The following is a 15,763-nucleotide window of genomic DNA, read 5'->3' on the forward strand; positions in this document are numbered from 1 at the left end:
ATTCAAAACTCAGCCTAGAGGGTTGCCCTTGCACGGGCCCATGGGAGCCTGGCAACCAATCAGAATACATTTCTTACACAGGAACAGGAAACAGATAGGTGGGGCAGAACAGATTATAAAAAGCCCCTCTGGGAGCTGCAGTCAGGCGTGCCTCCTTCAATAACCAAGAAAGAAAACTCCCAACTTCATTTTTGTAGAGATAAAGATACTTTTACTGGTTATGAAAAGAAAGCAGTGAAAGGAAAGCACGATCTGAGCCAAAAAGGCACGAACATGTACATATCAAACGTTTACCCTGCACCCTCCCCACAATTACCCCAACCCAATGACCAATCTGCAGCTCCAAAGGTGTCATATGGGGTGCATCTTCAAAACGCCTCAGCCAGTTGCTATGCAGAGATGGTTGGCCTTGACCAACTTCAAACACAAGCCATCAGCATGCGCAGAAGATGGTGAGAACTAAACTCCCTCTTGAGAACTCCTCCAGCACCAGAAATTCTCTATCCCAAATACCTCAGCCCCCTCCCTCCCTGTTTCTATGGCAGCTGATAGCTAGCAGGCAAAGTAGAGGCTGACAGCTGCAGACACCACCATCGGAGCAGACAGGGCAGTGGCTACCCCTGCTGACTCCCCTATGCCAGTTTCTGGGGCTGGGAAACATACCCAGAGCAGGAGCTGAGAGAGCTCCCCAGCTGGAACATAAGGCATCCCCCGAGAATACAGGGACCTGGCTGAGGTTTTTAGTGAAGAGTGCTTGGATGAACTGCCCCCTCATCAACCCACAGACTGTGCCATTGAGATCCTCCCCAGAGCTAATTTACCAAAGCCAAAACTGTATTCCATGGCCCCTAGGAAGCTAGAGGAGTTGCGCACCTTCATGGACAAAAACATAGCCTGAGATTTCATTGAGCCAGCTCAACCCAAAGTAGCCATCCCACTACTGTTCAGGGAGAAGAAATATTATTATCTTTGCTTATGTGTTAATTATAGGTGTCTGAATGCAGTGTGCATGAAAGACATGCTGGCCCACCTCTCTAAGGAGAAGATTTTCTCCAAATGAGATCTGTGTGAAGCCTATTACAGAGTTAGAATAAGGGAGGGGGCAAGTGGAAAACAGTGTTTCATTGTCCTTTTGGATGCTTCCAATTTAACATACTCTGCTTTGGGTTACAAGCCCCCCCCCCTCCCCTGTATTCATGCAATTGATCAACAAGGTGCTGCATGAGCATCTCTATAAGGGATTTTTGGTTTATCTTGATAATGTATTAATCTACTCTGAAGTAGAGCATGTGAGACTTGTCCAAGCAGTCCTAGATAAACTCTGTGCCGCAAAACTTTATGCTAAGCTATCAAAGTGCGAATTCCACAAAGAGAAAATAGACTACCTAGGCCTGTGATGGCAAACCTATGGCACACATGCCACAGTGGAACGTAGAGCCCTCTTTGCGGGCACACCAGTTGTCACCCCAGCACAGCTCCACTGTGCATGAACCTCCTGCTGACCAGCTGATCTTTGGATTTCTGCCATGCATGCGCAGGGGGTGGGATGCATGTGCATGTGCAAGGGGGCAGGGTGGAAGTGTGTGTGGGTGCTCTCATTGCATTTTGGGACCCCTGAGCCCTATTTTGGCTTTCAAGTTGGTGCAGGAGGCGTCCAGGCTCAAAATGGGGCATGGATAGGGACATGCGTTGCATTTTGGGGACTTGTGCAGTGCCCCTGAGCCCCATTTTTGCTTCCAGGTTGATGTAGGCCAGCACCCTGGAGAGAGATCTCCATGGACCTTATTGTAGAACTGTCCAAAAGCACAAGAAATACTGTCATTTGGGATGTAACGGACCTGTTTTTAAGACAGGTTCATTTCATCCCAAACTGGAAGTGTAGCAACGGGAATGGCTGGGAAAACAGCAAGCTCCGAGGAACCTCGCGAAAAACCCAGCCGGTGAACCATCGTCGGGAGGCCTTTGGGCCAGAACCATCCTGAAGGGATGGTGAAGAAGAGGCATTTCAAATGACCACAAGGAACAAGGCAAGATCCTCGGCAGGTACGAAACAAGTTCTTCAGACCGGTGGCAGGGGTGTTGACCATCTTCAATGACCGCTCTAGAGCAGGGATATCTGGACCAAGTTTGGAGCAGTAGCAGTGATAAGACGGAGTGTTGGGACCAGGAGAAACGCTGGCCAACCCAAGGGTAAAGAAAAAATTAAATTCGGAGCTTTAAAAAATTTGTCCAGAGATTTAAAACAGCGGCTAAGTGTCACTTTGAATACAAAGGGAGGGAAAAGAAAGGGGGGGAATGGTAACTGCCCAAGAAGATTGTGGCTAATATAATTGGAAGTGGAACATTTAAAAAAAGGAAAGATACGGAGAAAACAAAAAAATCTTCACTGAGTGGATTTGGAACTTTTGGCTTTTGAAAACTTTGACAATTTATTGATTTGACTGTCTGTGGAATCATAGAAGCCATCTACTAGAGGAAAGAAAGTACAGCAACAGCTGGAAACAAAATACAGCAGAAAAACGCGACCTTGAATACAAGAAAGATAAGTGGAAGATTTTCTAAGGAGTGTATGGCCACTTCTTGTTGTTTGACTTTGTTTTGTCATGACTGAGAAAGAAAGTTTAAAAATCTTGGAACGAACTGCTTTACTTTGGATTGGATACTACCCCTTGAAATAGTTGGAAATAAGAGAGAGACTTAATTAAGTGTGGTAAAATATAATAACATTAAAAACTTGTTAAATTTGAACGTGCAATTCATATGTATGAAGACTTATTCAAAATGTTAAAAGATGCATGTACAATACTAAATGGTATTAAAGAACCACAAAAATCACTGAAATATATAGAACAGGAAGAAGGAGAGGAACTGACAAATACAAATGAGAGGCAAGAGGTTAACATGAGTGAAAAAAAAGCTGAAAATAAAAACCAGTTAGATAATTCTATTGAGATTTATAGAGACACAAAAAGAGCAGAGAGGGAAAAAGGAAAATGCTATCCAAAAAAAGAACAATTCAAAAATAGAGAGAAAAACAGTGAGAAGCAAAAAAGAGAAATCCTAGGGAGGGTTACTCAAATAATTCATAGAAGAATGATAGGGAAAATCCAGAAGAAAAGATATAATACATATAAAAGAAAAAAAACATAATCTAAGAGTAGAGGTTAGAAGGACAAATAGAAAGCTGATGAAAAATGGAACACCAAAGAGAGCAAGAGATGAGTTAAGAGAAAATGGCTAGGAAAGGAGGAAGGGAAAGAAGAGATGTATTAGTAGAAAATGAAATATGTTAATACTGCTAAGAATATATAGTTAAATAAAATAACATTGTTAATTGTGGATAACCAATTAAGTAAAATGCTTGTTATATTAAAATTGAATTTGATGATATATGCTACCTATAGAAATTAGAATAACAAGTGGAAAATGAAATGATAAATTTGGTATATTTTTCTGAAAGGACAAAAAATGATATTGTCTATGTGTTAAGAAAAATGTAAGTTTAAAATGGAAATAGGGAAGAAAATAATGGGGCTGAAATTGGAATGGCATTAATTTCTTTTCTTTTTCTCTTTTTAGTTTATAGGCCAGCCATCTCCCCGGTTTGTTGCCGTTTTCGAAATAATTTTGTCTACTTGATATAATTTTCTGGGCCACTTCTTCTTGTGTAATTAAATTTAATCTATGTTTAATTATTTCTTTTTCTTCTTTAACTACACGGTTTTGAGGTTCTTTCTGGATTTTATATTCTAATTTCCCCAGTTTCTCCTGGAGCTCTGTATATCGTTTCTTTTTATCTTTGTTTCTTCTTATTGTATATGCTATCGTAATGCCATGCACATAGATTTTGAATGGTTATCTGTTCATTCCAGTTTTCCTTTAGGAAAAAACGTAATTCTTTTTCCACATATTTAACATAGTTCTTTTCTTTCACAACCCTCTGATTCATGGTCCATCTCTTTTTCCTTTTTGCCTCTTCTTTCCATTTGATTGTTAATGGGTTATGGTCCACCCATATGTTCAGTGTTATTTCTACTTCCTCTACATCCTTCTCCATTTCTGAGTCCATCCACACCATGTCAATCCTGGACCATGAATTATGGGGGTTTGAAAAGAATGTGTATTGACTCTTCTTTGGGTTAATTTCTCTCCAGACATTTTTTAGATTTAATTCTCGGGCCATTTCAAAGAATGCATTTGGTAGTGTTCTCATTTCATATATTTTTTATCTGTTTTATAGTCTTTCTTTGGGTCTACCACCGCATTGAAATCCCCTAATAAACATATGTTGTCCAGTTCCAGTTCTGCAATCTACTTATGTAATTTACTGTAGTATTCTGTCTGGTTCGTGTTTGGTGCGTATATGACTGCAATTGGTACTCTTTTTTGTTTTGTTGATACTTCAATTAATAATGTTCTTCCCTCTTCATCTGCGTATACCTGTTTAGGTTTTAGTCAATCCTTTATATATATACTGCAATTCCCCTTTTCTTTGTTTCGGCCAAGCTCAGATGTAATTTCCCTAACTTCGGAGATTCCAGGATACTACCATTTCCTTTTTTAAAATGAACTTCCTGTAGACATGTGATGTCCATGTTTTGTTTTTGGAGTTTAGAAATTGTTTGTCTTCTTTTTATAGGTGAATTTAGTCCATTTATATTGACCGATATTAATTTCACTTCTTCCTCCATCCTGTTACTTGTTTGTCGTCTTTGTTCCTCTACTTGGTTTTGTTTCCCTTTGGTTTCTTGTTCTCACTCCTTCTCTTTCCTGAATTTCTGTATCAGTCTTCTCTCTCACTTCTTGGTCTAATCCTTTTTCCTCCATCTGCTGCTCCTCTTGGCTTTTGGTTTCCAACTCCTCTCTGCTGTCTGATTCTTCCTCTATGTAATGTTCATAGAATTCCTGGGCTTTATCTATGGTGTCAATCCCTATTTTCTTATCTTGCCATGATATTAACATGCCTTCCGGTATCAACCAGTGGAACATTATTTTATCAGTTGTGTGAAGAGAAATTGGTAATTCCTTCTTTGCTCTCTGATTCTCTTCAGTATCTGTTTGAGGGTTATTACTTCTTTTCCTTTGTGGACCAGCTGTTTGTCCCTTGTTCTTTTGTAGATTTTATCTCTGACAGCTTTTTTTGCAAATCTTATATGTATTTCGCGGTGCAACCTATGTCTTTTTGCATAATTAGTATGCACTCTGTAGATTTCATTGATATTATTCCTCAGTTCACGTTTGCCCATTTGCAATTGGTCAGCAAAGAACTGATGATCTCTCATGAGTTTTGGCAGGTCCTCATCTTTTTTCTCTGCTATGTTCTGAAATCTTAAATAGAAAGAGGATCTTTCCAATTCTAAATGGACTATTGCCTCCCCCAGTTCTCTGTTGGCTGCTGTCATTCTTTCTTCTGTTGTTTCCCATTTCTTTTCAGTTTGTTCTGTCCTTGCTTCTACCAGTTGTATTTTCTGTTCATTTTTGGCTATTGTTTCCTGTATCTTCCCCATTCTATCATCCAACTTCTTTATATCATCTTTCACTTCCCCTAGATCACCTTTCATTTCCTTGTGATTTTTGGTTATTGTTTCTTGTGTTTTTATCATAAATTCCTGAATCATGTTTAATGAGGCTTGTAGGCTTTGTAGGGTTGGTGCAGATCCTGGTTTTTCACTGCTTGGCATGTCTGATGTTAACTTCTGTCCTGCTGGAGAGGCTATCATTGGCAGTGTTTTCTTTACAGTTTGGTAGCTGTGGATGTGTTTGCCCTCTTTAGCTTTTGGAAAAAATTATTCCACGATACCATAAGTTTTCAATCTTTCACTCTAGGTCTTTCCCTAGTCACTCTCCCTTCTCCTATCCCTCTTTTTAAAAAATCTGATAATTAACAATACTAATGTAATATAAGTCACTGATTAAATCCAATCCTTAATATCAATTTTCTATAGACAATTATGTAGACAGTTATATATGTAAATCACAATTATAAATTATTATATTTGTAGATAATTATTATAAATTGTCCAAACTTAACTGTATTAAAGGGAGAGAGGGAGCGAAGGAGAGAAATAAATAAATATTTATAATATCTATAAGTTGTTAAATAGTCTATTACACTTTTTATTGCATAATAAATCTACTAAAATTCATAATACATAAATTGGTATGCTCAATCAATTAATAAATTGTTACTATTAATCAACAGTTCCTGTTTTAAAGCTAGATAGATTTTCTAATATGCAGTAATAAAGGAAGTGGCTATAAATTCTATCCTGTTTTAAATATGCTTAAATGTAGAGTATAGATATATCAAATATAAAAAATGTGTGGCTTATAAAATATTAAATTCTTTGATCTAAAGATCACTGTGGTAGATATAACTGTTAAGTAATTGAGCTCCCTGTTAGAAGAGTGAGTATGCAGAGAAGAGTAATGAGAGTGATATGGAATAATACGCACAAACCAGCATACAGAGACACTGACTAGTATAAAATATAATAGTTTACTATGTAGAAATATAGAAGTATTCAGAGTCCAGTTAACAGTCCAAGTCATACACGGTTCAGTAATTCAGTTATCAAATAGTCTCAGTTTAACCCACAAAGTAGCTAACGGAGGCAAGACTCAGTAACTCACGATACAGTATCCAATCAGCGTCTAACAAACAGAGAGAAGAAAGAACTAACAGCCATTCTGGCTCCCTCTTATAGCTGCTTGAGGTAACAAGCCAATTACATCTCTCTAATATTTAAAGTAACAGTAAAGTAATCATAGCTTACATACATTGCCAAGCCAAGCCTAGGGTTACATCCCTAACATTCTCCCGTCTTGGGTTGTCAATGTATTTACACACAACTTCACATTCTTAATCCATAAACATCACAGCATTGTTTATGTTTGACAGTACCTTGTGCTTTAGTAAAATAATCAGCAACATTCTCTTCAGACATGCAATATTCTAGTTTAATCATTTTACAACTAACACTTTGCTGTACATTCATATATCTTAAGTCAGTATGCTTTGACCTTGTCTTTACAGCAATATTTGTTGCCATCTGGATCGCTGCTTCGTTGTCCTCGTATACAACAATAGACTCATGAACAATAATTCCCATATCTATCAGTAGTTGCTTGTAACAAATTAAATCGGTACATAACAAAGATAAACATGAAAATTCGGCCTCCATTGTAGACAAACTTATATGCTTCTGATGGATAGACCGCCATCCAACCAATGCCTTTCCCAGTGACGTGCGGTGAAGTTTATGGCTGGTGAGGCTGGTGACGTCATCAGCGTGAGCCGTGGTCCCCTTCATGTTGACTTAGGAAGGCGGGGAATGGGACGTGCGCAGGAGGGAGGCTGAGGCTAGAGGAGCCTCCTGCACACGTGGTCCCATTCCCCGCCTTCCTGACTCTTGAGTCAACATGAAGGGGACCACGGAGTGCTCCCATTCCCGACCACATGTGCAGAAGGCTCCTCAGCTCCTTTTCCCTTTTTTTTTAATTTTCATGATGAGAGCGGTGAGGCTCTGCCTCCCCTGCCTCCGCTGACCGCACGTCCCTGGCCTTTCCTAAGAATATTACGATACCTGATGTAGATTTACGCACAGAAACTTCAGTTGCAAAACTTGCATCAGCGTATGCGGTTAATATCAGCTCATCCTTAGGCTCTAAGTATAATGTATAGTGTATTGTCTATTTCAAATACCTTAATACACGTTTTGCTGCTTGCCAATGCCATTCAGTGGGTTCGGCATTAAACCTTGCTAATTGATTAACGCTATATGAAATATCTGGTCTAGACCAATTGCTAAGATAAGACAAACTACCAATTAGGGATTGATAAATATTCTTATCAAACACTGGGCTTTTGTTATCATCATTGATACATTTCTGACTCATAGGAGTTTTAGCAGTTTTACACAGTTCCATCTTGTAATTCCTAAGTAACTGATTGATCTTATCAGCCTGTGATATTTTATATCCTCCCCTAGTCTTATCTATCTTCAATTCAAGATATTTCTTTATTTCACCAAGATGTTTTATTTTAAACCTCTTTTTTAACAGTGAAATAATTTCAATGGCCTTCTGCTCTGTTTAAGTAATCAATGATATATCGTCTGTAAACAATAACAATAATGAAGTCATACCATCACTTTCTATCTTAAATAAACAAGGATCAACTAATCCAGCTTTAAACCCTATCCTTGCTAATTCCTTCACTATGCATTGATTCCACTCGTAACCTAACTGTTTTAAACCATACAGGCTCTTTTTTAATCTCCAACAATCAGTGTTGCTATCAGTGTTTAATCCTTCAGGTTTCTTTAAATAAATAGTGTGTTGCAACGGTGCATGAAGATATGCTGTTTCAACATCTAAATGATTGATTACATATCCATGCTTAGCTGCCCAAACTAATGATGCACATTAGTTTGGTGCAAACACTTCATCATAATCAGTTGCTGACTGGTTGAAACCTTGTGCTACCAATCTAGCTTTATGGGTAACTGTCCCATCTACACTTGATTTAATCTTATAAATCCATTTACACCCTATTGCCTTTTCACCTGGTGGTAATCTCACATTCTCATATACCTCCAGATCTTGTAAAGATTTCAGTTCTGTTCATTGCTGCTTTTCAAACTATTTGCTCCTCTTTAGGATACATTGATAGTTCATTATACATTGCAGGAACTTTATCTACTTGACATGCAACAGATGCCTAATACCTATCAGGTGGCCGCGTTACATGGGTTGACCTTCTGAGTAACTCAGGGTTTATTGGTGGACTATCCTGAACGTCCTCCTGCTTTATCACTTCTTCCTCCTGAGTAGACTCCTTTCCTTCATCACACATTTGTGGTATTACTGATACTTCTTTTGGTCTACTCGGGTTTCAATTACTACATCATTGTTTATTTCCAGTTTATCCCAACCAACATGCTCTAAAAACTTCGCATTTGCACTGATAGATCTTAATTGTCCTATGGTCCCAGAACCTATAAGATCTATGATTTGATTCATAACCAACAAATATTAACTGCCTTGCACGAGTTTGTCCCTTTAATCTGATCTGTGCTGGAACTCCAAAAGTGTGCAAGTAGCTCAAATCAGGTTTCCTACCATGCCAACAAGTAAATGGTACCTCTCCAGTAGAAGCATTTATAACATTGTTCAGTAAATGATTAGCACACATCATGGCTTCACCCCATAATGTTTCAGGCAATCCTGAATCGGCTAGCGTGGTTCTAGTCATAGCTTGTAACGTTTGCCCCCTTCGTTCTACAAACAAATTATGTTGAGGTCTATAAGGAGCAGAACTTTTATGCTTAATACAAAGCTGTTTTTAACATAGTTTGGAACTTATAATTTGTAAACTCAGTCCCATTATCAGTAACTACAGTAATAACCTTGGCTTTTATCTTTCTTTCCGCAAATCTCAGCTAATTAAAAAATTGTTGAAATGTTTCTGTCTTGTCTTTCATTAAGTAACAGAAACCATATCTTGAGTAATGATCCATGATACTCAAAACATAACAGGCACCCCCATACTTGGTTTCATGGGACCTATCAAATCAGCAAATACTACTTCTAGAGGTTTATCAGTCTTAAAGCAGTCTAGCCTGTTTGCAGGATTAGCCTTACTCTGTTCCTTACTGCAAACGTTACAGTTCAAATACTTACAGCAAGGTTTTAATTTCACTCCCTCTGACAACTTTACAGTTTGTTGCAGCGTTTTGAAATTAATGTGCCCCATACGCCTATGGTATGTAACAGATGTATACATTCATCATGTGGCTTAGCATTTGTATACATAGAATTAACTACACTTTCATCAGACATTACATTCAAACCCTTCTTTAAATTAGCAGTAACCATTTTACCGGCTTTCTCTAAGAGACATTTATCTCCCCTAAAGGTTACTACATAGCCAATCTTAACTAGAGCTCTTACTGATAATAAATTAAATTTCAGTTTAGGTATATACAACATGGATAAATGCTCATTTAGAATGAACACTTTGCCATACCTTCACCAGATGCTTTCACCCTCCATCCATTTGCCAAAGATACATGTTGCTTGCTGGCAGACATTTTTATAAAACAATTCTTATTTCTAGTAATGCACTGTGATGCTCCACTATCAACAACCCATGAATGGTGGCTTATTGGTGCATTTCTAGAGATAGTCAAATTAGTCATACCTAAGTTGACATTATCATTTTTTTTAGCTTCTCTAGTATTCTTTCGTTTAGCAGTTTTACAGAATCTAGCTATATGCCCCTTTGCCCTACAAGAAAAACATTTTCTAACAGTATAGGCAGTTGAAGGTGACTCTTCATGTTATGGTGGTTTCACTCTCAGTTGCTCTCTTTACAACCTTCCAACAGGCGTGCAGTTATGTCAGTTAATGTTAATTCATTTCGGGTTAGGACCTCGAGGGACGATACAAAATCATCATAACTCTCATCCAGTGATGACAGAATGATGTAAATTTGATGTAACTCTGAGAAAATAAGTTCTTTTTCATGTAGCTCTTGGAAAACTCCTTTTATAAAGTTTAAATGAGCTAACATATCTCCACCCTTTAGAAGACGTGCCCTAAACAGTTTTCAGGTAAGATGTATATGTGCACCTACAGTGTCACGTACATATATCTTCTTCAAATTCTCCCAACATCTTGCTGCAGAATTCTCCCCATGAATATGAACTAACTGTTGGTCAGTCAACATTAGACCAATTATACACAATGCTCGTTCGTTGCATCTTTGAAACTCTGCTATCTTCTTGGCATCATCCTCGTCATCTGGATCCCAAGAAGTCACGCCCGGTGGATTCTGTACAGCATCCCACAATCCCTCAGTACGCAGAAGTAAGCTGCACTTCATTGACCAAGAAACATAGTTTGTTCCATCCAACCGGGTTATCAGTGATAAATTTGCTGATGGTGCGTGTGCCATCTTCTCCATAATAGTAAACACTTTAACTAAACAGCTATCTGTATACAGTATTGCATATCAACACCAACTCTCTTTTCAGCTATGTCTGGTACACTCTGGGTACACAGGGTGCACTGGGTCCATAACCAGTGTTAAGTAATTGAGCTCCCCGTTAGAAGAGCGAGTATGCAGAGAAGCGTAATGAGAGTGATATGGAATAATACGCACAAACCAGCATACAGAGACACTGACTAGTATAAAATATAGTAGTTTACTATGTAAAAATATAGAAGTATTCAGAGTCCAGTTAACAGTCCAAGTCATACACGGTTCAGTAATTCAGTTATCAAATAGTCTCAGTTTAACCCACAAAGTAGCTAATGGTAGCAAGACTCAGTAACTCATGATACAGTATCCAATCAGCATCTAACAAACAGAGAGAAGAAAGAACTAACAGCCATTCTGGCTCCCTCTTATAGCTGCTTGAGTAATCATAGCTTATATACATTGCCAAGCCACGCCTAGGGTTACATCCCTAACAATAACAATATTTAAATATGATAAATAATGTAAAGATATCTGAAGTGTACAAAGCTGGTTGTAAATGAGTCCAATCCAAAGTCCTACATTGGGAATACCACAGTTCTTATTCCTCGATCTCTCTACTCCCTTGCAACTTCTCTGTTCCCTGTTCTCTGTGCTTCAAGATGACTGCTGCCCTCAAATTGCATAGTCACTATCCTGTCTCTTCTTTTTCTTCCACCTCTGTCTCTTCTATTGCAAAAGGAATCTGTTATTTCCTTCTTTCTCAGTCCATTCACCACTCACACAAAACTCTTAATTTATATTACCGCAAATCCAGTCTCAGAAATCAGTAGAAGTTCTCCACTCAGCAACCATAATCACTTTCACTCTTTACAGATTCTGTAATTAGTTGTCTTCCTCTTTCTGCTCCTCACTGCTCAGGTGCCACTCGTTCCCTCTTTGGAGACTTACTTAATTGCTCTGTAGTAAATTCCACCAACTTGGAGAAGTGTCTCGGAATTTCACTTTGTTTAACACTGTCAGCCGATACTTCTGCCGCTTCTCACTTTTTGTGAGATGAATGAGGAGAATGCATCCATCTGCAGAACAGATAGGAGAGGTGAACAACGGAGGACAAGGAGTGAACTAGGGAAGCAAAACAAACGTGGATGCTGAATGGCCCCTCCCTGGATGGGGAATAAATTGGAGGAAAGGGGAGTGGTGGTCGGAAAAGACAACTGTTTGCATTTCTGGAGATTTTTCTCATTGTGTTTCATGTGACAAAGACTGCCTTGCCAGAACTGAGGTTTGTTTATTTGCTGAGTTAATTAAATTATCTAACAAGTTGATAAGGCTTATTGCTTCAGTTAACTCCTTGCAGGACTCTTGCCTGGACTTTATGGGTGAATGAATGCAGTTAATTCACAAAGTGTAAATAAAGAGGGCTTTTTCTTAGCAAGGAGTCTTTCTTGCTTTTACGAAGGCTGGGTCAGAACAGTCTGGATTGACCTCCTGCCCTTCATAGATCATTTACAACAATGCAATCTACACCAATACAGGGTTCATCCCTTTCAGAGTAGCTACTGGCCAAGACTTTAATCCCATGCCAGAACTTCACACTGAAGAACCCACCATAGCCTCCCTAAAAGAGTGGAAAGAACAATTACAAAACACTGGTCAGTAGTAAGGAAAGCTTTAGAGGAAGCAAAAGCAGCTTACAAAACACAAGTGGACAAAAAGTGGGTAGAGGCAAAACCTTTTAAAATAGAAGACATGGTGTATCTACCCGATTTTTACAATCCTTACCACCTTCAAAGAAGATAGGACTTAAGTTAATAGGTCCATTCCCCATTACACACATTATAAACCCAGATACAGTAGAGCTCCAGCTCCAAAACCAGTTCTTTTCCTAGGGGGCAGCATGTCAGGTTCCCATAGATCCCTATCAGGATGCTGCCATTCTGGCGGGAAGGGCCAGGATGCTCCTTTACAACCTTTTCCTATTTCTGTCACTTTGATGTGGGAAAGGGAGGGGGAAGGATAGCCTGGACTATCTCTTTTGTCTCAGCTCCAAAGGAACGGGCAAAGTTCGAGTTCTCACAACTTCGCATCTGTGGATTGTCTCACCTCGGATTGGACATAGGGGGAGGGTTTTCTGCAATGTTTAATCTAATAGTCTAAGTGGGAATTTCAGATCCTGCCTTATTTTTCTTGCTATCACTATATCCCAATAAAAGTTTCCTTTTGAAATGTTATTTGTTTCAAGAGTTCTGTTTTCTTGAGGAGAAAGGAGAGGCAAATCCTTACACAATTCATATTTGTTATAATAATACTCAGATATTATACGTTCTTCTCAATCTTACAACCCATTTTATTCATCAATTCTTTGACATTCTATTCTTACATTTTTGTTAGCATCATTCTCTTTACATTCTGTTTATTAATTTTAAAACTGCTAATGCACAAAATTATTTACATTTGCTCATTATTTCAATTCTTTAAAGAGCTTCCAGAACCAACACCAAATGATCTGCAAAATGCCTTATGTTTCTCTTTTAATCTTTATTCCCATAAACTCTTGTTTGATATCTCTATTAAGTATTTCAAGAACCAAAATAAGCAGGAAAGGAAAAAGGAGACTGCCTTATTCATTTTTGTATCTCCCAGGATTTCATTAGATCTCCATTAACAATTATTTGTATTTTCTGTGAAGTGTAAATCAATCTTATCCATTTTATAAAGTTCTACCCAAAGTGTATATCTTACAAAACCTTGAACAAGAAAGCTGAGTTCAAACTGTCAAAGGTCTTCTCTGCATCTAAAGACCAACATGGCATGTTTTTCATTATGTACTCCAAATATTCCAAAGTGTCCAATACATTTTTAACATTTTTAAACTGTCTTTTATGTAAATACCCACATTGATCCTCATGAATAAATTATTGCAAAATAATTTTCAATCTATCAACTAGAATCATTTTGAACTTGTAGTTATTATTCAATAATGAAGTTTCCCTATAATTTCTTGTTAAAAATCTTGTCCCTCTTTGTATATTAATGCTATATTGACCTCTTTCCAATTCTCTTGCAACTATCCTCCCTCTAAAATAGAATTTAGGATGGTTTGTAAATGTTGTAAAAATTCATTCTCAAAACATTTATAATAAAAACCTGATAATCAGTCTGATCCCAGCACTTTCCTAGTTCAAACATTTTTATAGTTTCAGAAATTTCCTCTATAATTCTTGGTAAATTTTGTTTATTTAGATATTCATCTATTTTCTTTAGAAACTTGTCACTTCTCTTATACAAATGGAAATAAAGTTGATAAAATGCTTTTTGTATGTCCACATTGACCATTAATACACTATCTCCCTATTGTAATTTCAATACATTTTCCTTTTTCTTTTCATAATTGATTTGCTATTTTCCTCGCTTATTTGAAAACTCATTTGTTTCTTTATATAATCTTTTTTCCATTTGTCTTACTATTAAGGGTTGTTGGAAGAAAATATCCATCTGGTTCAGTTCTAAGCTGGGAGAAAAGCACTGGAGACAAAATGGAGGCTGGAGGCTGATTGGAAAGATGATTTAATCTAAGCAGAAAGCATATGGGTGGTTCTGGGAAGCTGAATACATGGAGTTGAGAGTGAAGGGTTTTTATACCTTCTCTTGAGCTTTTCACTTGAGCTGCCTGTTCCTGTGCAAGAACATGCAGTGGTGGGCTTCTTCCAGTTTGCACTGGTTCTCCTGAACCATATGTTAATTTTCTGAGCAGTTCAGAGAACTTGTTGTTGGATAAAATCTTTTCCCACTTTACGGGACTAATCCTGCAAGGAATGCAGGAAGGAAAGATTCTAGTGTGCCTGTATTTCTAGCCTAATCCTTATCTTAATTGCTGTCCCTACTGCTTTAAGTGTTTTCAGAAACTGCCCAGAATTTCTGTCTGTAGCTGAGCTTCTCTGGAGTCTCTGGGAGTTTTTTGTGGTACTTTTATTCCTGGGGCTTGAACAGCTATTTACAAAAGGGTTGACATAGCCATAGAAGAAATGGCTGAGAAGCAGGATGCAAACTTGGCATTCTGTCTGATTTTTTTACTGCCGTTCTGAGGACATGTGATTTTTCCTTAAATCTGGATGATTACCTTAGCATATCTTGTGAGGTGAGTGAGACCAACTGGTATCTTTAAGTGGTGCAAATGGATCTAATTACTGCTTCTCCTGCTTTGTCAGTTGACCAGCATAGGAGACTCTTGTCTATGGGGATTCTTCAGTCATCCAGGACATGATTTTTCCAAAGTTGCTTTTTTCAAGAGGCAACTGGACTTTCTTGGTTTCCAGAAAGTCCAGTTGTCTCTTGAAAAAGCATCTTTAGGACAGGAGCCTCTTGCATTGCTTCAGAGTGGCCAAGCTACATGATTGCTCACTGATAATATGTGGATCCTTTCAATTTGTTACAGTTTGCTCTCATGATAATATGGCATAGTAACATGGTACCAATTGTAGAAAGTTAGCACTCACCCCACTCCTAGAAGAATGAAATATTTTGAGAAATATTAAAAAGGAAGAATATATTTCCTTTGATGAGAAATGGGGAAACATGTTTACTTAGAGGGAGAAAGCAGCCCCCACCTTCCTTAATAACCCACAACAGATGTCAGCACTTAAGAGATAAAGAGAAAGATAGCTGTATTCATAGGCAAAAATTCCCTGCAGCAAGGTCTGAACAAAGGCAGAATGGGATTAGCCCTCACTCAATAAATTAATTTGTTAATTTGTCTCTTCAGCTTGGCATTAATAT

The sequence above is a fragment of the Natrix helvetica genome (assembly GCF_964273705.1).
Source record: "Natrix helvetica genome assembly, chromosome: 3".
NCBI classification, from domain to species: domain Eukaryota; kingdom Metazoa; phylum Chordata; class Lepidosauria; order Squamata; family Natricidae; genus Natrix; species Natrix helvetica.